Raw genomic sequence first — 24,589 nt, 5'->3', positions numbered from 1 at the left:
AAAATTCACGCCCGGGAGTGGGCGGGTCAAAAAAAATGACGCACGGCCGCTTTTGCGATGTTTTTTAGCGCCTGCAAAAGGCAGGCGTTAAGGGTCCTGTGGGCTCTGAAGGAGCCCAGAGGTGCCCTCCCATGCCCCCAGGGACACCCCCTGTCACCCTTGCCCACCCCAGGAGGACACCCAAGGCTGGAGGGACCCATCCCAGGGACATTAAGGTAAGTTCAGGTAAGTGTTTTTTTTTTTTTTTTTTGTGGCATAGGGGGGCCTGATTTGTGCCCCCTACATGCCACTATGCCCAATGACCATGCCCAGGGGACATAAGTCCCCTGGGCATGGCCATTGGGCAAGGGGGCATGACTCCTGTCTTCGCTAAGACAGGAGTCATTTCTATGGGGGTTGGGAGTGAAAAAAAAATGGCGCAAATCGGGTTGAGGCGAAAAAATTGCCTCAACCTGACTTGCCCCATTTCTTGACGCCCAAGCCCCATATCCCCCTACGCCGGCGCTGCCTGGTGTACGTTGTTTTTTTTTCACGCACACCAGGCAGCGCCGGCGGCTAACGCCGGCTAACGTCATTCAATAAATACGGCGCCCGCATGGCGCTTCAGAATGGCGTTAGCCGGCGCTAATTTTTTTGACGCAAAACTGCGTTAGCGCAGTTTTGCGTCAAAAAGTATAAATATGGCCCCAAATTTGACAACAAACACTAACCTATCAGGTCTCCACTACCAGCAGAAATTATATCACAGCAACATCATGATAACATTTATAATTATATGATGTGTTCTCTGATTGTACCTTTTACACTTACATTTACTAAATCTGTATTACACTGCATAATGTATGTGTGTGACATGTTACATGCAAAGTGCAGCAAACATGGAAAGAGGAAGCAACAAGGAGAAATAAAGATATTTCTCAACGTTATGCCTCTGTTGGGTAGGCACAACATTTTTGCGCAAACCCAGGTATACAAGTCTTTCTAAAACTGGCTTTGCATTAGAATACTTGAGTGAATGGTGGGAACACCCATGCTCCACTCATAGAATGCCTTTCTGATGCAAATTATTGAAAGGCACCGCTGTGAGCGCCCTTAAGTTACCTTTAGTGCCATCCAAATCAACTTTGTGTGGCTTAGTAAATGGCAAAAAAGGATTTTGTGTCAGGGTTGCACCACAAAAGTGGCACAACTCTGACGCAAAGTCTTAGCAAATCTCCTACTCAAAAAGGGGAGATCAAACGTGTGTGCACTATGTAATTTATGGAAAGCGTCGAGATTTGTCAACTAGGGTGAAAGTTATTGGCGACTAATGGAGCCTTTTCCTATGTATCATGTTAAGTAGAACAAGAATCTAACTATCTATCTATCTATCTATCTATCTATCTATCTATCTATATATCTATCTGTCAGCTGTCTGCTTTCTATTGTCAGCCTCAGTATATCCATCTACCTATCTATCGACACATGCCGTTCCACGTGCGATGTCCATCTGTGGCTGGTCAGGGAGGGAGCATCCGATTTCTAAGGCCGTGCATGGTGAGTTGTGTGCACTGAGTTACAAGACAATAAGACAATAATTCAATCAGTTCTTTTGGAGTCCCATTAATCATGAGCTGCAGAACAAGCGGTTAAGAAGTTGTCAATACGTGCTGCGCCGAGGAGCGGAAGTGCTATAACATTACGCAGCTGCTGCAGATTCCAACAGAAATCCAATTGACCACATGATGGCATAGGGGGCGCGCGGACACTGTCGTATAGGGTTACTGGATCAATTGTTAGTCTGTTGAATACTTTGCAGTATGTTGTAATTCGCTTTAACAAAAATAATTCTTACAGCGACATTTGCATTAAATTATGTCATGACATCACGTCCAAAAGGAAGAAAGTAGGAAAGGCAAGTTGCTTTACATAGACCGTACTGTATGGCCATGTTTTTGTCGAGGTACGTAATTAACAGAGAGTGCAGACCCCAGAGCTCTCTTCATGCAGTGGAGGGGGATGCTCTACCTTCAGTGCTAGGAAAGAAGTGGCCTTACGCTAGTGACGGACTAAAGCCCACCCACACGACATTTGTCACATCCCAAGGGGACACACCTGCAGGGGATGCTGTTCCCGTGGGGTGCCGACGCGTGGTTTAGAAGCCTCTTTGAGTACAAGAAAAGAGTAGGACCCTCAGACCTGAAAAGTTGTGCAGTTTACTTGTGTAAACTACGCTATCGGCTTATATCTAAAGGCACCTGTCTAAGCTTTGTCTTTGCTAAGCGTAGGACTGGTAGCTGCGCCGTTTTCATGGTCGCCCTAGTTTTTAAAAAAATATATTGACAGAGATGAGTAGTGTATCAGTCTTACAGCGCCACCTAGTGCATTCTACTAGATCTCTGCCGGGCGAAAGGCGAAGACGGTGCACTGATTCGGAAACCACAGTTACGAGAAAGGTGAGGCGAGGGAGTCAGAGGTGAGGAAGGAGTAAATAGTGGGGGCAGAGATTAGGAGACTGGTCGCTACGAGAAGAGGTCCAGGTGATATAACAGTAACAGTTATAGGTAGATAGCAAATATCGCTTTTCCACAACTGCGTCTAGGGTGCTTATCCGTGAAGAACATCAGGTTATCGTTTCGTGCAAGGATAAATCAGCCTCTCATCTTTCAGGGGTCGTTAAATTATCTTTGTATTTGATTATATATAGAAACGGAGACACAGCCATATGAAACGTTATAGAACAACGTATTACTATGATTTTTAGAATCCGAGCAAAATGGTAAAGGGGCAGGGGAGTGGGTAGCTTAGTCAGTAAGATTGGGGGGTGGGCGGGGGGGGGGGGGAGGGTGAACTTCAGATTTGCCAACAACTAAGCAGGGCATGAGGGGGGGGTTAAGAAGCAGTGCGTATTGTTAGACACAACACATTTTTTGCAAATTAACCAACGTTTCTTAAAACCCTCATAACGGACAAGAGAGCAAGTATGTAGATCTATGTAAAAATCCCAGGTGAAATCCAACAGACACCTCACCATACCCCACTGAAAGCACTTGTACCCGATTATTTACAATGGAATACATTTTTAGGGGGTAATACCCCTAATGCTCCCCCCTGAAACTTCATTTCTGAAGGCGAGGAATAAGACATGGGGAGAGTTAGACTGGCAGCGAGAGAGATGCATAGAGATGCTTAAGTAGCTGACATGGGAGGCTCATACCAAATTAGAAGAAGCACGTCATCTGAGTAACGTTCTTACTTTTTGTCAAATTTTGTGTAATTCAGTTCAGCTGCCATTGCTGTATTGCAGAGCAAAGTTTCCTAGGGGAATTAACATGGGAAATGGCACTTTTGCCCCCTCCCTTTTTTCTTGGCACCCTACTTGACGGATTAGTTCAAAATGTTGATTAAGCTTTTTGTGCACCATGCACAGTGTAGTCCTCAACGATGTCACTTCAGATGTTGCAGTGGTGTTATAATTAATGTGACAGAATGTCATGAGTGATGTAATGTGTCAGGTAATTAGCAGTGATGGGGAGGGCATGAGTTCTAGTTATTTTAGGGTGCAAATTATAGTTACTTTAGATAACTGGGTGAATTTTATTGGTTTAAAAAAGTGTGTTTTAACTTAAATTTTCCCCTAACAGTAACATCCCTTCAACCTTTTTTCAGTGAATTTCCAAGGGTTTGTAAGCTATAGAAAGATATTATTGCACTTTAACCTTTGGTTTTTGCCTACAATATTAATGTCCCAGAAGCCACACCTAAAAACTGTCTCTAATTTCCGGAGCATAGCCTACCTGGGACACCATCACTCACTTAGAATAATATAATGACTTCACTTTTCTACTGTGAATAATGCATTACTGAGAATTCAAAACTAAACATCCTGGCAGTAGTTTCTATCAAACTGTCTACAATGTATTTATAGCAAATAGCAAGCTACATATTGTCATGTTGATTCTTACAGTAAAAGTTTCACATCCATTTTAAATTTGTATACTCATAAAACATTATTTCAGCATAAGGAGCAAGAGGCCAAGTTTTGATACCAGGCAAGAAGGAGAGAGTTAATGCAGCCACATAGAGTAAAATATAAGGAATAAAGTAACACCTATTGTGTGTATGTACTCCGCAATCCAGCCAGGAGCTCTGTGATCTCCGAAGGAACTCAGCCTCCTGTGGAATTCCTCTATTTCAGCATAGAATCAGTTGGTGACTTGCAATATTCTTATAATATAAATTATGTGGCATTTTATGTTGTTCTCAATGATAACAATCACAATAATAGAATACCAAATCAAAATAATTTGAAACTGATGTTAAGAATGGAAGTGCAACACCTAGTGAGTGCATGATTGGTACAAAATGCCATCTAAAATATATTTTCACTGCCAGGTTGAAAGGGAATGGCAGAGGGCTGAAAGCCCTGCAAATCTGTTGATATTATCTTTAATAATCTATTAATAGATAAAGTGTGTTTGCTGGATCACGGACAGTGTTATCCTCAAGAATAAATTAGGTCATGTGCCTCTAGCAAAATCAAAATCATTAGTAAATAGGCAGTAATAAAAGTAAGTATTAAAACTCAAGATGTCCCAAGATCAGTAGAGTTAGAAAACCTCAAGGTTTATAAATAAAATTAAGTGCAGTATAGAAGACAAAAAATAATAGTCAAATGCATAATAAATCAATATAAGAAATTAGCACAAGGCTCAATCATATGCAGCACAGAATCTGACATAAAGTCAAGTCTCAGAGTAAAAATACAAAACAAAAAAGTCCAAAGCAAGAGACAAACATGGGTCAGCTCTCAAGGAGTCATGACAAACCAGACTGGCTCACCTTCAAATTCAGGGTCTTGTGTAGCAAAATACACAGTGACAATAACATGGTCAGCTTAAGGTGAAGAAAATTGTTGCACAACTTGACAAATCACAATAAGAAATATAATGTAGCTTCATCTAACACCATCCAAACACCATTCCTTAAATCGATATTAATACAACCTCTCCTGACCTAATGGCATTGGATGTGTCAGTACAAATATAGTTACACTAAAAAAATGACAGTATCGTGTTATGAATAGGCTTACTTTGGCTCAGGAGGATAAGACTTGACATTTTTGCACAGGAAAGGAAATCTTCCACTCCAGAGTTCCTCGAGAACAGCGTGTCAATACAGAGCATTTGCACATTTTGCTTCATGCAGTGAGCAGAGTAATGAAAACACACATCATGGTGGCATTAGGATTCAAGGTGGAAGTAAGGCATGGTGTGGTTAGCACAATAAAATACAGTACTGTAAAGCGCAAACATGTTCATGGTGTTAGGCACACAGGGGCATATTTAAGAGCCCTTAGCGCCGCTATAGTGTAATTTTTTTAATGCTAAGGTGGCGCTAAAGTGGCTTTTTCCCCATGCAATATTTACAAAGTGGTGAAATGCATGCACTGTGGCACTTTGTAAACTCTTGCGCCACATTATGCCTGTGCCAGGCATAATGTATGCAAGGGTGGCATTCCAGTACTGGGAGGCCCGCAAAAATGCTGCAGTGAAATGTAACAGATTTCACTGCGCCAGTTTTGGCATCATTTTTAACGCCTGCTCAGAGCAGGTGTTAAAAAGACACTCCCATAGAAACCTATGGGCCTCCTTGCACTTTTCTACACCAGCATCAACATTTTTGATTTTAGTATTGCAAAGCACCACAATAGCGTCAAACATTTTATGCTATCATGCTAATGACCACTATGGTGCACCGTATTATAAATATGGCATAACCATAGTGTTGTTAGGTGCCCTTGGGGGGGGGCACAGAAAAAGAGGCACATCAACTCTTTTTCTTAAATATGGGCCACAGTTTTTAATAAAGCAAAATCATCTCTATTACTACCACTAACAAAACAGATGCTATAATAGTATTTGGCTGTCAGAAGCGGCTTCACAGTTTGTGATGTGAGATAAGATAACCATTTTGTGCTGCATTCTGTGGCTCAGTAAAATTGTATAGCACATTCTGCAATCGAACGGTTGGATCATTTGTCTTTAGTTACTGTCCTACATTTTGACTTCCGCCAAATCCTTTTAAAACTACTTGTAACTGTTTTTACGGTTCACATAGCAAATTCCCAGGAAATCATTACAGTGGCTTGGGGTGCCCTAGATAAAATTAAGTTTTGGTAAATCTAAAAACCAGAAAACACCATCTTCTGATTCACAGGTCTACCCTATTGCAGGCAGTAGTGGTCCAAGGACTTTCCTTCACAGGCGGTGCACAGTGTCTTCTCCCTGTTCGGAGCAGGCATGCCCCCGTGAGTGCAAAGCCTGTGCGACGACTTTGCCACTGAACATGACCAGTCCTTGTGCTGTTGCATTCTGAAGCCTACTACAACAAGCATTGGCAAAGGCAGTAGGTCAAGCGTTTATGCGCTAAAGCATGCAAACACAGGCATGGACGGCCACTATGTACACGAGTATGTGCGGTAAAGCCTATTGACTTCAAAAGTACTTGTTACATATTGTAAAATAAATGGTGAATAATCTGTTGTGTTTTGGTTTTAAGTTAGTGGAAAGTGTTCCAGCTCAGCATGCAAGTGATACATGTAGCAAAATGTCGAGGTAAAGCAAAGGGGCCACTTTTGAGAAGCTTGAAGCAATGATGTTAACTAGCAGTGCCTCTCCTCATGCTGCAGTGGGGGTGGGGGGACGAAGTATGTTCCAATCATACTACAAAGCAAAAAGTGGGAAACACGAGCACTTGCTCAATGTGTCGCAGCAAAAATAAAATGTGAGCCTCACCCGGTGCATTCCAGGCACTCAGACGACACCCGATTAAATTAATGGAAAAGTAAGGGGCATTTTAGCGTCATGGGAATGCTGATGGGCATTCTGTACGTAGCAAAACCCAGGTTTTACGGTAAAGATAACATAAATCACGATTGCAGCTGTTTGTCGAATATGGAAACACAAGCGGCACAATAGAAAGGAAAACAACCAACACAACTTAACCTATGAACAGTTATGTATGCCATGCCAGGGGCACCACGTACTCTTTGGGGAAGTCAAGGCTGCATGTTACGGGAGAGAGGCTGCCGTACATCTTCAAATTGGCAAATACCCGCTATTTGGTTAAATATGATTTTGATTCCAATGCACTGTAAATAGAAATGTGCGAATTTCATAATTTCGCCCGTAGGTAGCGCTACAATCCAATCTAATAATTTGGATAATTAAATGTCGTTTGCTATAGCAGAATGTTGCCAATTCCTTGCACAGGCATCGGATAGAATCATCCACCCCAATAGTATTCATTTGATAACCTCAGGTCAGGTGGGAGATGTGTTTTGTGCTTAAAAATCTAATTAATACCACTCATGTGAAGTCTTTGGAGGTCTGAGGTGTGTTATCGGAACACAATCTGTGACACAATTTTTATGTAGTGTAAAAGGCCATTTATTTAGGACAAGATTGCCACATATACATAACATTGTACATGCTGAACTTCAAACTAACTTTAAAACCCCCACCCCTTTGAAACTTCTTCCCAGTCCTCCTTTCACTCATTCCCTCCATTTACCTCCGTTCACCCATATTCCACTTCAATTCACCCACACATCCCCCTTTTCCTTTCATCCCCTGCCTGCTTTGGGCATCTCCCATGCTATCATCCTTCACCTGCTTCTTCCCCCCCCAAAGGGTGGACAGGCCTGCATCTGACTCTCAACCCTCCCCCATCTACTGGCACCCAACCCCTGTCAGCAACTTGCCCTAACTGGCACTAACCCAACCCCACACGAACCATACAGGACCACCATTGTGAAACCTTTCCTCATGTACGGTGGGTGGGTGGCCAATCTTCCGACCGATCAATGGACTGACACAGAAGAGGCCGGTCCGTCCCACCTCACTCTATTTATCCCACCTCCTTGTTCCCACCCCCACAGACTCTAGCCCGACCCTACCTCCTCTATGCCACTTCCCCTCCCGAAAGCTCCTGTGGAGAGACTAGACTGCGTCTGCTCTCCACGGGGCCCTCCATTGGGACACAGTCAGTGGCACAGTGTTTATGTAGTGTAAAAGGCCATTTATTTAGGACAGGATTGCCTCATGTACATAACATTGTACATACTGAACTTCAAACTAACTTTAAAACCCCACCCCTATGAAACTTCTCCACAGCCCTCCTTTCACTCATTCCCTCCATTTGCCTCCATTCATCCATCTTCCACTTAAAGTCACCCACACATCCCCCTTTTTTTTCCATCCCCTGCCTGCTACGGGCATCCCCGAAGCTATCATCCGTCATCTGCTTCTTTGTTCGCCCTGGAAGGCCCGCATCGGACTTTCCACCCTCCCCCATCTACTGCCACTCAGCATAAACCTGTTAGGCGTTTTGCTACCCCACCAGCGAGCCTACTGCAACATTGCACAAATTGACACATTCTCCTTGAGCCACATACTGTCCACCCACAAATCCCCCAAAAGTAAGTGAAGCTCCATGATGTAATATGCATTGCCCAACTTAGAGAGGTGCACACCATCAGACCTGAAAAGCCTTACCTCTTCTTCTGTAATGTCCTCGTGTTTCAACACCTTTATACCATGTGCCCAGCATAACACTCTCATTGTTCTATTGAGCTTCCTCTGACCCTCTCCAAAGCCCCATGTTTCAGCGCTCCTCTCCACTTCCTCTGAAGTACAAACGCGGTCCATACTAAGCAGGTACCGTGCATCTTTTGACAAAGCAACTCCATTGCATATGTTGCAGTAGGGTGAGCCGGAAAGTTTCTCTAAGTCATTTTTCCCCCAGGTGCAATAACAGCAGATGCGGACAACCCCAATTGGGCATCATTGATGTTAGAAAAGGAAGCAAATTGCACCACCTCATTCTGCTCTTCCCCCACCATTATTTTTCGTGATGACTACTTGGCAATCCCAATGAGTGTCCATATATTTGCCTTTCCTCATATTTCACCGCCCAGTGGATGAATGAATGACCGACCACCCAAATTACTATCTTCCCATTCCTGGGGCCGGCCACTCAACCTGCAAAAAGAACAAATTTTAATACAATATTCATAGCCCCTGCTTTCCCAGCCCCCACCCCGTCCTACTCAATTACCTACCCCACAATTGAAGACCTCACATAACGCTCGCAGCACCTAGATCCCCACCTACCAATTTGCCTAATCTCTGCCCCCCAGTCCCAAACTAAATGAGCTGCAGCTGTATCCGCCCCTATTCTAAAAGAATGAGTCCCATAGCACTGTGCCTGTTTCCCTATCCTTCGTAGCACCATCCGCAAAACAGCCAACAACTGGAACGCAGTGAGCTTCTCACCACTCGCATGGCTAAAAACACCACCCCCACCGGTCACCCATTGAGACCGAAAACTGCTCCACTCAACAATAGGACAAGCAACTGTATCCCCATCTTTCTTCAACCACACCCACTTCCACTTTCCCAACTGATCTGTCTTGGACTTTCTAAGCAATATGCCCAAGCACCCCCCTCTCAGGCACATGTCACCCTTCTTTACACCTACACACCTGCCCACACCCAAAAGCTCAAGACACCGGAAATGCTCCAAAAAACATCCAAACCATGCACAATCAAAACAATGCAAGCCCACGAGGGTCTGTACAACATACCGGCAGCACATGCAACAACTACAATAGCTCAAATGTAATAGGTTACCTCGCCACCTTGCCCCTCCCCGCTCTTGCTCTACCTCACCCCTTCAATATTTTACCCAGGATATCATCCTTTGCTGGGTCATAACCAAAAAACAATTTCCCATAAAAAGACACGCCCACCAACTTGCCCCCAATCATTGCAGGCGACAACACCCTTTTCAATCAGAAACAACACAAAACGCAAAGTGCAAGATTGCAGCATGTCATCACTCTGCACCCAAAAATCCCCCTCCAAACATTCAAAACTGAACCATGCCAGGCAATAACTACTCCAAGTTGATTCAGCTAACCATCATGCCCCCCACTCCTAAATGTTTGCTGGGACCGCTGTCTTGTGTCGCTCTGCTCCTGGAGCCAAACTACAAAACCATTGCCACTGTGAACGAGACAGGGATTCTGCTAATAGAACTGTTCACCCCAGGAATGTGCCCTGCCTTAAATATGACATTTAAAGATAAACATTGAAGCATAAGACATCTCTATAAACGCAACATCCTCAGGTCCTTAGCCCTTTGTCCTTTCACCAGTTCTACAACCGTCATGTTGTTCATGTAAAAAACTACTGTCCTGTTGGCAAGTTCATCTCCCCACACAGTCAAGGCTACCAACAGGGGAAAGAATTCTAGAAAAGCAACACTCCTGCCCTGGGTCAACCAACATGCGGGCCACTGCTCCGCACACCACCGACTGTCCCAAAAAAGACCAAAACCTGAGCTGCCAAATCGTGTCCTCCTCCCGAAAAATCATAGAAACCCCATTGAACTGTGCCAGGAATGTCTCCTGCACTCTGCTGTCCTCTCGCAGCCCTACAGACACACTAGTCCTATGGTGAGAGAGGGAGGGACATGACATAGCGAGACCCAGGCACCTGCAAAATGTCCTGTGTGCAAATCAATCTTATGAAAGGACTGTACCTATCTTTAAAAATTCTGCATAGCTGGGCCCTTATCTCCTCCTTCTCCACAACCACCTTACTCTTTTCCTTGTTCCTGGCCTCAATATCCACTGTGGACCAGTCCTGTGCTACGTGCTGCTCTATTGCCACACTAGGAGGTGTCTCCCCTAATTGGCCCTGGGGGGCCCTCAGTGTCACTTTCAGCTCCTCACCATCCCCCCAAGCCCCAGTCTCCAGTGCCCTGTCCCCTGCCAACCCTGGGCCATGCCTGCCCGCCCCTTTGGCCCTCTTTTTGCCAGGGGCCCATGTCAGGCCTGCCATCTTGGAGCCCCACCTTGCCCACAGGGAAATCTGGAGGGGGGCTTCCCTGGATACAGGGGCCAGCCTCAATACCTGCATGGCCCCCTTGAGGGCCACCATCCTGTCCTGCGGTGCCCACACCTGAAGGGCCCAAAATGGGGGGATCACTGGGGAGCCCACCCCACTGGTCCCGCCCGCCCCCACCGCAGGCCTATCCGGCCCAAATTTGAGTCTGGGAAGAGGACGTGCTACGTCCACTGATTTCCCCACTGATTTCCTCCCTTTTGCTCTATCGGGCGATTCGCACACAGCAACGGCGACCGCCACACCGCTGGAGGTCGCGCGTGTGGGGCGCATCATGCCAACTTAGGCCTGGTCTAACTCACCAGGCCTGAGTAGATCAGCACGGCCGGCTTCACCGAGTAGGTGAAATGCGGCCTGCACCGGAGCAGCATTGTGGCTTTGAGCCATGGTGCATACACTATACACACCCTACCTGCCTACCTAAAAGGACCGGCCAATCTTCCGACCGCGCAATGGGCTGCCGCGGAAGAGGCCGATCCCTGCCACCTCACTCTATTTATCCCACCTCCTTGTTCTCACCCCCACGCACCCTAGCCTAATCCTGCCTCCTCTACGCCACCTCCCCTCCCGAAAGCTCCTGTGGAGAGACTAGACTGCGTCTGCTCTCCACGGGGCCCTCCATAATTGCAGCCGCTCTGAGGCATATGTTCTCGTTCCTTGAAGTCCCAGAGTAGACCCTGGCATCCCACGCACGGAAAGGATGTGGAGAGGGTAGTGGCACGAGCCGAAGATTATGTCAGCGGAAGTAGATCTGATGAGGAAATTGCTTAGTCATCAAATCTTTTGTCAGATTTCATCATCACAAAATGTGACTTTTGCATATCAGTTAGTCGACAGTTGAATAATGTCTCCAGTTTATGAGTTCACATCTGCAATGTAACATTGCTCCACTCAGTAGCCTCGGGGCTAGAGACACTCCTGGCACTGAGGTAGGAGATACTGCTAAATTGTACCCCCCACCAGAGTATAGGGTGAATTCTCTCCCTCATCAGCAGATGACTGGTAGGCAGGGCAGATACCTTTCTACTGGTATCCCTGGCAGACCTGTGCATTGAACTTTCCACCCAACAGCCTCTCATTACTGGGGCCATTCACTTAGCCATATGAGTGTCCTGCCTAACGATGCATATGTGCTGTGTATGTATGTTCCCTCTGCAATGACACAATGTTTCCGGCACAGCTGATGGATTCCTGCTTAGAGTTAAGGCCATGCCATCTGCCCACCTATTGCTAAAGCAGCTGCTAAGACTGACCAAGAACCTCATTACCGATTGGCCTGATTACTCAGTCAATCGTTTTGTCCTGTGGCAAATTCAGCATCTCCAATTACCATCTAATTTCAAGATATCAGTCCAGAACGAGGGCTAGCCTGCTTCACAGGAGTTTGTTCATCCAATTACTGCAGGTTCTCTTACTGTCTGACCTCCTTCCCCTGTGTACATTTTACGAGGAGATACCTGGTAAAGTCTGCATGGGGAAATAATCTCGTAACCATGCAACTTTCACAAAGTTTATAATTTCAAATTTGGTGCATATTTCTCTGTTTGTACCCAGATTAAAATTACTGGCCAAACTGTAAATAGGGCCTTCCTAGCAGTTTTACCCTTGTAACGTTTTTGGATGTAATCTATATCGAGCTCAGTGTCCTGGCTCAATTCAAAAGACTGACCTACAGCCAGTGGTGGCTGGTGAAATTTGAAATTGGTGGGGCGTAAAAACTGTTCTTGACTTGCAAAGAGCAAGTGAGTGTGATTGAATATAAGCTTCTTGTAGCTATCTAGGGGCATAACAAGGGTGCTATCGGCCCTAGGTCAGGCAAAGAATATGTCCCCCCTCTACTATCTGCTTCGTTCTATTAAAAAAACACCACAGTTGGGGTGCAGAATGCCACTCACATACCTACATGCAATGCCACTGCACCTCTTACAGTGTTCACAAATACGCCCTTGTGGCTGCTGACTGCAGCGTGGCCAGGCACAGTTTGACCAACAAAGCTTGCATTTGGGAAGAGGTGGAGATCTAAGATTAATATATTGCTGATTTTATATTATATACAGGGTCATTGGAATTAGGCACCAGTGGAGAACCTAACATGGCACTTTTTGTGATACTATCACTTCATTATTTTGTCATTTTTACACATTATCACTGATTGGGCACAGATTGTACCTTATTAGTTCCAGTCTGACATCCAAATACAGCAATTGGGTATTGAATTAGCAAACCATCTAGTCCTTTCAAGTTTATAAAAATGCAAGGAACTACCATTTTGAGGTTGAAGCGAATTAATAAATTATGCTAAATAAAATGTACCAAATGCCATCAGCAATGATCATGAACATATGTATCTTTTATCAAATATGTAGAAAATAATGTCGTTTTTGAAGAAATAATACATACACCACCTTTGACAGCGTTTCCAAGTATGTTTTCAATCATACTCATATTACAGTTTAATTAGTGACAGATATTATGAAAGAAAATATCCGTTAGACAGATCCTCTCTAACTAAAAAAAAATAAACACGTGCATTTCTTGCAAAACAACATTACCTCACTGTGACTTAGAAGAACTATAGTTTATAATAAAGAAAGCAGAACAGTCCACTGCGCTGTTGTGTTCCATTTTGCGTGGACTTGCTGTGCCCCACAGAATGTATCCGGCCAATCTTGATACTGTTTATTTCCTGTTTACTACAGTAAAGAGCAATATTGAAGCTTCGTGATTCACAAGGGCTTGTTAACAAAACGCTCCACTGGAGACTGAGGGCTGCGATAATTGCACTCCACCAGCTTTCCATAGAGTCCAACTCTAGATATGTAAAGTACGCATGTCAGACTGGCCATTAAAAAGGCATTGGTCAGATTGACATGCGCACAACAATTACATTGAATCATTGCCATAAAGAATTATGTGACAGCCACACCCTTTCTCCTAGGCTACAATGATCCAGCCCCCACACTATACTAATTAAACCTAAGACGAATGAAGGTGGTATGAAGTGGTAGGTCACCACTCTTACCCTCTCTATTAGTGAGTCACCCCTGCATACAACAGTCTGACAGTGTGGGCCGATCTGCTTTCAGGTTTGCCTGCAGGAAGTAGAGATGGGTGAGCCAACAAGTGTGCAGGGGGAGCTGAGCCAAACCATGGGTCTGACTCGGATCTTAGAGCCTGCGCACGAGCCAAGCCCTGAAAATATTTGCTATGCAAACTATTGAACAAACCACATAAAATATCATAAAGTCTCTTCAAAATTGAAAAAGTGTATTTCTTTAACGTGGAAACTTTGACATTAATGGGGCTTATTATAGCACTGCACTGAGAAGTACCTATTGTACAACTGGTAGTCTGAACTCACATATTTGAAAATGCATTCAGGCACAATAATGAAGAAAAAAGCATTGAGGGAAATAGAAGATTTGCCACAGATCACACAGTTTATGCATTGAATTCACTATTTATCCAGGTTTTCTGGTTTCACTTTGTACAAATCATCCAGTAAATGGGTTTTCTATTTTTCTCTCCTTTTGTTAAATTTCACAAATAGCAGTTTTTCCTAAATATAGCACAGACTCAACGGGAAGGCCGACCACTTTTCATGAGTGTCACTTACATTAAACAAGGTCACTTTAATTATTTATAAGCATGGGGTGATGGGGTGATTAAGCTGTTTCCACAGAATATTGAGTCAACAAAGAGACCCAAACTTGGTTTTAAATCACCACCACTGGCAGCTCTGACCGTAAAGCAACATTTTGAGTAGAGTAAGGGAGGCAGGGAGAAGCCAAATGAAAGTTTAGCTTGTTATGGCGGGCTCGAGGTTCAACCAGGACCTCGAGCTGAGCAAGGACCATGCTTCGGGCTCAAGCCTGGCTTGAGCTTTCAGTGGCTTGCCCACCTCTAGCAGAAAGCATCCCCCTCCTTTGGCTGTACAGATGTGGTGGTTCTCCATCTCTAGTACAATGACTATCCGTCATGTCCCCAGTTATACTGAATTAAGACTTGTTTGGAAAGCAGAGATACTACTCAGTGACGCAAGTCTGTTTACAAGTGAATAAGAATTAATTTTGCTGTTTGCTGCCTGCATTCCCCAATTCTTTGTAGAAATGGCCTGGAAAATGGCCCCAGCACTAAAGGAACCAGAGTGGAGGACAAAAAAAATGAGTCACCCTGGAGGCATAAGGACTCTGCTGCCCAACTGGCCTTTTTTGGACAGGAGATCTGAACAGGCTGAAGGTCACTAACATCCAGGAGACATTCAAAGTCTTCACCTGTGGTGAGATTGGGTATTCCTTGTACAACACAACTTGTTCTTAGAGTAGGTACTGACCCATTTCTTCCTGAGAGGAAGACAGGGGGGGTTTCTTTTATCCTAGACATTAGCATAATGTTCTGGTGGCTTAGGCTCCTTGGCCCAATTTTGGAACTAATTGAGCCCTCCTTGTATGGCCTACAGAATCATAGATATACTACTATAATACATGGGATTCTGCAATCCCTGTATAAAAACAAGTCTATAATTTCTTCATAATAGACAACTTAAAAAACACCCAGTTACCTATTATATACGAGATAAAGTATCCCCTGCCATACATTATAACGATACTGCAAGTCACCAAGGAGTTTCATGTCCATGTAGAGGAATGAGGCCGAAGGACAAGCTCCTTTATAAGGTTATGGAACTCCAAGGTGACTTGCAATATCTTTATCATGTATGACGGGGATACTTTATACCTTATAATACATGGTGACAGTATCACCCAAAAAACACTTAAATCCTTGGTACGTAGCCCTTTCATTTGAAAGAGAGAGAATGCTTGCAAACATGAAGAATAAAAATAGAATCTCTAATGCATAATTAAGCGCATCAAAAAGCTGTTAGATATGTGTTGGAAAAGTATATTAGAATCAGTTTAATATAAGTTGTTTAAAAAAAAAAAAAAGTTCAGTAGCTCAGAATAAGTTGAAACATCCAGAAATATTTTAACACTCGTATAATTACCTAAGAAATGCAAAAAAACATGTTGTCATAAATATCTCCTTTCTACTTAGCAGAGTGCAGCTAGAAAAACAGATCAGAAGGAAGAGAAGCAACGTTTAGTTTTCATTATTTAAACAGCTGCTTTAATTATGCTCTGTGATCTGACCTGTCTGACAAGATGCTAGCTCTTCCACAGGGGGGCAGCCTTGGGTCCATTAGTGGGCTACCAACCAGGCAGTACTAGTTCCTTCGCAGCCAGGCAGCTTGGGTCTGTGAAGCTTGCGCCAACTAATGGTGCACCTGTTGACCACTACTACCCCCTCCAGGTGCCTTGGGTCTGTGATGGTTGTACACAGTAGTGGTGTACCGATGGGGGTGATACTATCCTCTCTGCAGTCAGGCACCTTGGGTCCATTAAGCATACACCTGGTGGTGGTGTTCAGCTCAGGTGGTAATCCTCAGTAGCTGGATTGTCTTGGGGCAATGATGTTTGCACCCAGTGGTCTTGTACCACCTGGGCTGCACTAGCTCCTCTTCAGTCAAGTCTCCTTGGTCTGTGAAATTTGTACCTGGTGGTGGTGGACAGGTGGGCTACCATCCTCTCCATCCTTCTCACTGCTTTCTCCTTGTGCTCAGCCTGGTTTTGTGCGTCCCTGCTGCCTGCCTTTCCCTCCTTCTCATTGCTTTTTTCTTGCACTCAGCCCTATTTGTGCATGCCTACTGCCCTCCTTTCCCTCATTATCACTGCTTACTCCTGTGCTCAGCCCGGTTTTGTGCATGCCTGCTGCCTGCCTCTCCCTCCTTCTCACTGCTTTCTCCTTGCTCTCAGCCCGGTTTTGTGTATGCCTGCTGCTTGCCTCTCCCTCCTTCTCACTGCTTTCTGCTTGCACTCAGCCCAGTTTTTCGCATGCCTACTGCCTGACTCTCCTTCCTTCTCACTGCTTGCTTTCTGGTTGTGCTCAGCCTGGTTTTGTGTGTACCTGCTGCCTGCCCCCTCTCCTTCTCTCTGCTTTCTGCTTGCTCTCAGCCCGGCCGTCTCTTCCCTCCTTCTCACTGCTTTGTCTTTGCGCTCAGCCTGATTTGAGCCAGTGCCTGCCTGCTGATGAGATGGAGGAGCGGCAGAGCGGCATGGAGCGGAGCGGAGTGGAGGTATATTTTAAAAAGTTTTTAAAAAAAAGTTTATTACTATTCCCCTGCACACGTGCGTGCTGGCCCGCCCCGCCCCCTGTAATCCTGGTGAGCCACAACTGGCATGCTGTCCTCCTTTCTCTATTTCTCACTGCTTTGAACTTGCGCTCACCCCAGCCTAATTTTGTACATGCCTGCTGCCTCCCTCTCCCTCCTTCTCACCCAGACAACCCAGAAACATGTGTCCAGAGATGAATGAACAAAACAAGGCCTGGAATAATGAAAATGCTTAAAGAATTCACTATGAGTTGCTGGCTTTTCTATTTTCCTGATTACATAACCTGTAGGTGGGAATGCGCTTTCACAGAGGACAACCATGTTTTGCTATATATATATATATATATGTGGAGGAGTATGGAGTGGAGCAGCATACAGTGGAGTAAAATATTTTAGAGTGGAGTGGTGTGTTGGGGAGTGGAGTGGACGGGCATGTTGTAGAGCATCGGAAAGTGTCGTACAGTGGAGTAGAATAGAATGTCACAGAGGTAATTACAGTTATGTCCACTGGAGTGGCATGGAATACAGTAGCGTGTGATACAGTGAATGGCATAGAGTAGTGTACAGAGGAGTGGAGTACAGTGCAGTTGGTAAAGTAGAGTGGAGTAGAGTAGTGTGCAATACAGTAGAGTATAATAAAGTGGGAGGAAGTTGCATACAGTGTAGTAGAGTGAAGTAGAGTGTCACACAGTAGCACAGAATAGAGCAGAGTGCTGTACACCCGCATTGACAGGAGTGCTTTGTTGTACAGATGAGTGCTATAGAGTAGAGCATAGTGTGGTAGAGTTGAGGGGAATAGACTGTCATTCAGTGGAGTACAATTTCTTTGAACGGAGTACAATGGAGTTGTGTAGAGTGGAGTTGAGCACAGTGAAGTGGCGTATTCTGGAATAGCGTAGACTGAAATGGCACAAAGTAGAGTAGCGTAGAGTGGTGTGGCCAAAAGTGGAGTGGGGTAGAGTGGAATAGCATACACTGTAGTGGCATACAGTGGAGTGGTGTAGTGTGGTGTGGCATAGAGTGGAATAGCGTGCAGTAAAGTGGAGCAGAATGGAGTGGTGTACACTGGAGTGGTGTAGAGTAGAATGAAGTAGAGTGGAAAAGCATACAGTGGAGTGGAGTAGATTGGAGTGGCGTTCACTGGAGTGGCATAGAGTGCAGTGGCATACAGTTAAGTGGTGTACAGTAGAACAGCACAGTGGAGTGGTGTATAGTGGAGTCACACTCACTGAAGTGGCATGGAGTGGAGAGGAGTGCAGTTGAATTGTGTACAGTGGAGTGGTGTAGAGTGGAGTCTGGTAGAGTAGAGTGGCGTACACTGGAATAGCGTACCGAGGATTGGCATACAGGGGAGTGGCGTACACAGGAGTGACATAAGGTGGAGTGGCATACAGTGGAATAGCATACAGTATAGTGGCGTACACTGAAACAGTATAGAATAGAGTATCATGGAGTGGAGTAGCATACAGTGAAATGCAGTAGAGTGGCTTGGCGTACACTGGAGTGGCATAGAGTAAAATAGTATATAGTTGAGTGGAGTGTAGCGGCATACACCAGAGTGGCACAGAGTGCCGTGGCATACAGTGAAGTGGCATAAAGTGGAAAAACGTAGAGTGGAGTGGCATAGAGAGGAAAGGGGTAGAGTGGAGTGGTGCACAGTGGAATAACATAGAGTGTAGTTGTGGACAGTAGAATAGCGTGTGGTGGAGTGGCATAAAGTGAAGTGGAGTACAAGGGAGTGGGATAAACTGGAGTGGTATACAGTGGAGTGGCATCTAGTGAAATATCATACAGAAGACTGGTATACAGTGTAGTGGAATAGCATAGAGTGGAGTGGTATATACTGTAGTTGCATAAGGTGGAATAGAGCATACTGGAGTGGTGTAGACTGGAGCAGGATAGGGAGGTGTTCTTTCGACTGAAATAGCGTTCACAGGAGTGGGGTAGAGTGCAGTTGCGTACAGTGGAACAGCATATAGCGGAGTAATATACACTGGACTTTTTGTACAGTTGAGTCACGTAGACTAGAATGGGGTACAGTGGAGTGACATAAAGTACAATAGAATACAGTTAAGTGATGTAGAGTGGAGTGGTGTAAAGTGGAGTGTTGTAAAGTGAAATAGCATACAGTGGGGTGGCATAGAGTGTGGTTGCATATAGTAGAATAGCCTAGAGTGGAGTGGCATAGACTTGAGTGACATACAGTGCAGTCATGTAGAGTGAAACAGTGTGCAGTGGAACAGTGTACCGTGGGGTGGCATTGAGTGGAGTGGGGTACAGATCTAATAGAACAGAGTGGTGTGGGGTAGACTGTAGTTGCGTACAGTAGAACAGCATAGAGTGGAGAGGCATAGGGTGGAGTATGGTAGAGTGCAGTGATGTAGAGTGTAACAGCTTATGGTGTATTGGTGTAGAGTGGAGTGTAGTAGAGTGGAGTGGCATAGAGTGTAGTAGTGTGCAGTGTAATGGTGAAGAGTGGACTGGGGTAAAGTGGAGTGGTGTACAGTGGAAAAGCGTACATCTGAGTGGCATACAGAGGGGTGGCGTAGAGTGGAGTGGTATACAGTGGAATACCAAATAGTAGAGTAGTGTGCCGTCAAATAGCATAGAGTAGAGTAGCATAGAGTGCAGTGGTGTACTGTGGAGGGGCAAAGACTAAAGTGACCTAGAGTGGAGCGTCAGAAAATGTTATACAGTGGAGAATAGCGGAGTGCCACAGAGTGGATTACAGTGTTGCACTGTGGAGTAGAGTGCAGTACAGTAGAGTGTGGTACAGTATGGTAGAGTGGAGTAGCATAGACAGTCATAGAGTTGAATAGCATAAAGTGGCATACAGTGGAGTGGCATGCAGTGCAGTAGTGGAGCACAGTGGAGTAGAGAAGTGTATCATAGAGTATAGTGTAGTAAAGGGGGTGGAGTGGCATAGAGGAAATTGCATACATTGTCATATACTTTAGTAGAGTGTCATAAAGTACAGGCTAGCATTGGCAGGAGTACATTGCTGTACAGTGGAGTGCTATAGAGAAGAATATAGGCCCATATTTATACTTTTTGACGCTAAACTGCGCTAACGCAGTTTAGCGTCAAAAAGTTTTGCGCCGTCTAACGCCATTCTGAAGCGCCATGCGGGCGCCGTATTTATGGAATGGCGTTAGACGGCGCAATCAGACCGGCGCTGCCTGGTTTGCGTGGGAAAAAACCACGTAGACCAGACAGCGCCGGCGTAGGGGGAAAATGGCGCATGGGCGTCTTAAAATGGGGCAAGTCAGGTTACGTCGAAAAAATCGTCTTAACCCGACTTGCGCCATTTTTTAACGACGCCCATCCCCCATCAACATGACTCCTATCATTGTAAAGATAGGAGTCATGCCCCCTTGCCCAATGGCCATGCCCAGGGGACTTCTGTCCCCTGGGCATGGTCATTGGGCATAGTGGCATGTAGGGGGGCACAAATCAGGCCCCCCTATGCCACAAAATATTATTAAAAAAAAAAAAAAAAAAACTTACCTGAACTTACCTGAATGTCCCTGGGGTGGGTCCCTCCAGCCTTGGGTGTCCTCCTGGGGTGGGCAAGGGTGGCAGGGGGGGTCCCTGGGGGCAGGGGAGGGCACTCTGGGCTCATTTTGAGCCCACTTGTCCCTTAACGCCATGCCTGACCCAGGCGTTAAAAAGCGGCGCAAATGCGCCGTTTTTAGCCACGCCCACTCCCGGGCGTCGCTTTTGCCCGGGAGTATAAATACCACGTAAAGGCCTGGGAGTCATTTTTTAGACGGGAACGCCTCCCTTGCATATCATTAACGCAAGGAAGGGGTTCACGCTAAAAAATGACGCACATTCCGGGAACTTTGGCGCTATTCGCCTCTAACGCCATAGTATAAATATGGCGTTAGTTGGCGTTAGTTTTGCGTCGAAATTGCGTCAAAAAAAACGACGCAATTTCGGCGCAAACGGAGTATAAATATGGCCCATAGTGTGATAAAATGGAGTGGGGTTGACTCTCAAGTGGAGTACAGTGTCGTTGAGAGTACAGTGGAGAGGCATGGAGTGGAATTGTGTAGAGTGGATTAGTGTGCACTGGAATAGCATAGACTGGAATGGTGTAGAATTATGTAGGGTAGAAAGAAGTGGAGCAGTTTGGAGTGGCGTACACTGGAGTGGCATAGAGTGGGGTGGTGTACAGTGGCATAGCTTAGAGTAGAGTAGGATATAGTGGAGTGGGGTGGAGTAGAGTGGCATACAGTTTAATAGTGTAGAGTGGAGTGTTATAGAGTCTGGTTGCGGACAGTGGAATAGCATACAGTGGAGTGGCGTAGAGTGGAGTTGAGAACAGTGGAGTGGTGCAGGCTGGAGTGGTGTACAGTGAATTAGTGAAGCATGGAAAATCATACAGTGAAGTGGTGTAGAGTGGAGTGGCATAGAGTGTAGTCGTTTACAGTGGAACAGTATATAGTTGAGTGGAGTGAGGTACAGTGGAGTGGCATAGACTGGAGTGGCATACAGTGCAGTGGTGCAGAGTGGAATAGCATAAAGTGGAGTGGTGTAGAATGGAGTGGTGTAGAGTGGAAAGGTGTACAGTGTAGTTGTACACAGTGGAACAACATACAGTGCAGTGGGGTAGAGTGGAGTGATGGAATAGTGTAGAGTGGAGTTGGATGAAGTGTAGGTGCATACAGTGGAATGGTGTATAGTGGTGTAGCGTACTGTAGAGTGTGGTATAGTGGAGTTGCATAGACTAGAGTGGCATACAGTGGAGTGGTACAGAGCACAACAGTCGACTGTGAAGTTTCGTAGAGTAGAGTGGTGTAGAGTGGAGTGGCATACAGTGGAGTGGTGTAGATTGGAGTGACAGAGTGTAATAGCATAGAGTGGAGTGGCATAGAGTGTAGCTGCGTACAGTTGGTTAGGATATGTTGGAGTGGCATGAAGTGGAAGGGGTGCAGTGGAGTGGCATAGACTGGAGTGGCTTGCAGTGCAGTGCAGTGCTGTAGAGTGGAATAGCGTGCAGTGGAGTGGTGTAGAATGGAGTGACACAGAGTGGTGCACAGTGGAATAGCACAGAGTGGAATCTGGTAGAGTGTCATTGTGTACAGTGAAATACTGTACAGTGGAGTGTGATAGAGTGGAGTGGCATAGAGTGTAATAGCGTACAGTGTAGTGGTGTAGAGTGGAGTGGCATTGACTGGAGTGGCCTAGAATGGATTGGTGTTCAGTGACATAGCATTGAGTGGAGTGGCATAGCGTGGAGTGATGTAGAGTAAAATAGCATAGAGTGAAGCAGCATATAATGTGGTTGCATACAGTGAAATAGTGTATAGTGAAATTGCGGAGAGTGGCGTGGTGTACAGTGGAGAGGCAAAAAATGGAGTGGCATACGGTGGAGTGGTGTAGAGTATAACTGTGTACAGTGGTGTAGAGTGGAGTGGCGTACAGTGGAATAGTGTAAAGTAACATAGCAGGTAGTGGAGTGGCTTAGAGTGGAGTGGCATAGACTGCACTGGCATACAATGGAGCGGTGTACACTGAAATAGCATACAGTAGAGAGTGTAGAGTGGAATGGCATAGAGTGGAGAGGTATAAACTGTAACATCATACAGTATACAGGAGAGTGTCCTAGAGTGGAATAGCATATAGTAGAATGGCGTACAGTGGAGTCGCATGCAATAGAGTGGCATACAGTGGAATAGCATGCAGTAGAGTGGTGTAGAGTGGAGTGACATTGAGTGGAGTGGAATAGAGTAGAATAGCATAAAGTGTAGAGGAGTAGAGTGGAAATGCATACGGTAGAGCAGCATACATTGTAGTGGTATACAGTGGAGGTGTGTACTTTAGGGTGTCGTACAATGAAGTGGGGTACAGTGTAAAAGAGTACAGTGGAATGGTGTCGAGTGAAGTGGAATATAGTGGAGTGACATAGAGTGCAGTGGCGTAGGCCTGAATAGTATAAATAGGAGTGGTGTAGAGTAGACTGGCTTAGAGGGGAGTAGAATAGAATGTAATCTGGTAGTTGAAACAGATGTAGCATGAAAGTGTGTGAAATGATGAAGATGTAATGTGGCAGGAATACAGATTATGGAGTGTAAATGTAAATTATTGGTAGTAGATGTAATTAGCCTAATTAGTATTAAAGTTATTCGTTTGATAATAATAAGTAATATATATTTCCTGAGTACACCGCTGTAAGTTTGTGGTATACTACAGTGCATGCCAATGACAAGCCAGTATATGATAAGCTAATGTCTGTCTTTACAAAAGGTACCCATGTAGTTTTCAGGATACTTTGGCTGCTTTTTGGTTTAGGACCTTAGATATAGGTAAGTAGTGGGTTTTATTATTTTACCCTATGTATTGTGGCTTTTTTAAGTTAATAGGTAGTGACATTTATTTCTGTTTTTCTATATATTTTTTAAGCAGTTTACAGAGAGTTGCGCTAGTACCTATAAAGTACGTCAGCAGTTACATGAAAAAAATTATATATATAGTAAAACTTAAAAATACATTGTATTAAACTATGGGGGTCATTACAACATTGGCGGTAAAAGCCGCTTACCGCCGTGCAGAAGACTGCCAACACACCGCCGCGGCCGAGGAATTCCGCCACAGCTATTACGCCCCACATCCCGAAATCTGACAAATTTCAGACACCCACACAAGTCCGCCACACCAAAGGTCAGTGATAAACTGGCGAAAACAAAACCTCCACCATCACACCAACAGAAATACGCCCATGCTATCACGACCCACGAATCCACGCGGCAGTCTTTCAACCGTGGTATTCCATTGGCGTACACACCGCCGCGCTCAAAATACGCACACATCTCCAAAACACCACCACATTGAACAATTCGAAATACACACACCTGATACACACACCACTCCCACACAATCAATACTATATAAAACACACACCCACATCACCCACAAACCCCTACGACCAAAAATGTAGATGAAGGCCAGAGAGACAGCACAGCATAGACAACCCCACCATACAGAGGCACACAACACCATCACCCACACTACTTCCACGCACAAAACACCACACACCACTACATATCACCACACTCATCACCACATACACCACCCCACACATCACCTACACCACCCCATGGCACGGCAAAGACACCCCAGGTTCTCGGAGGAGGAGCTCAGGGTCATGGTGGAGGAAATCGTACGGGTAGAGCCACAGCTATTTGGATCACAGGTGCAGTACACCTCCATAGCTAGGAAGATGGAGCTATGGCGAAGAATAGTCGACAGGGTCAACGCAGTGGGACAGCACCCAAGAAATCGGGACGACATCAGGAAGAGGTGGAACGACCTACGGGGGAAGGTGTGTTCCGTGGTCTCCAGGCACAACATTGCGGTACAGCGGACTGGCGGCGGACCCCAACCTCCTCCTCCACAACTAACAACATGGGAGGAGCAGGTCTTGACTATTGTGCATCCTGAGGGCCTCAGAGGAGTCGGTGGA

This window comes from Pleurodeles waltl, chromosome 6 (assembly GCF_031143425.1).
Source record: "Pleurodeles waltl isolate 20211129_DDA chromosome 6, aPleWal1.hap1.20221129, whole genome shotgun sequence".
NCBI lineage: Eukaryota > Metazoa > Chordata > Amphibia > Caudata > Salamandridae > Pleurodeles > Pleurodeles waltl.
This window is presented reverse-complemented; position numbering follows the sequence as displayed.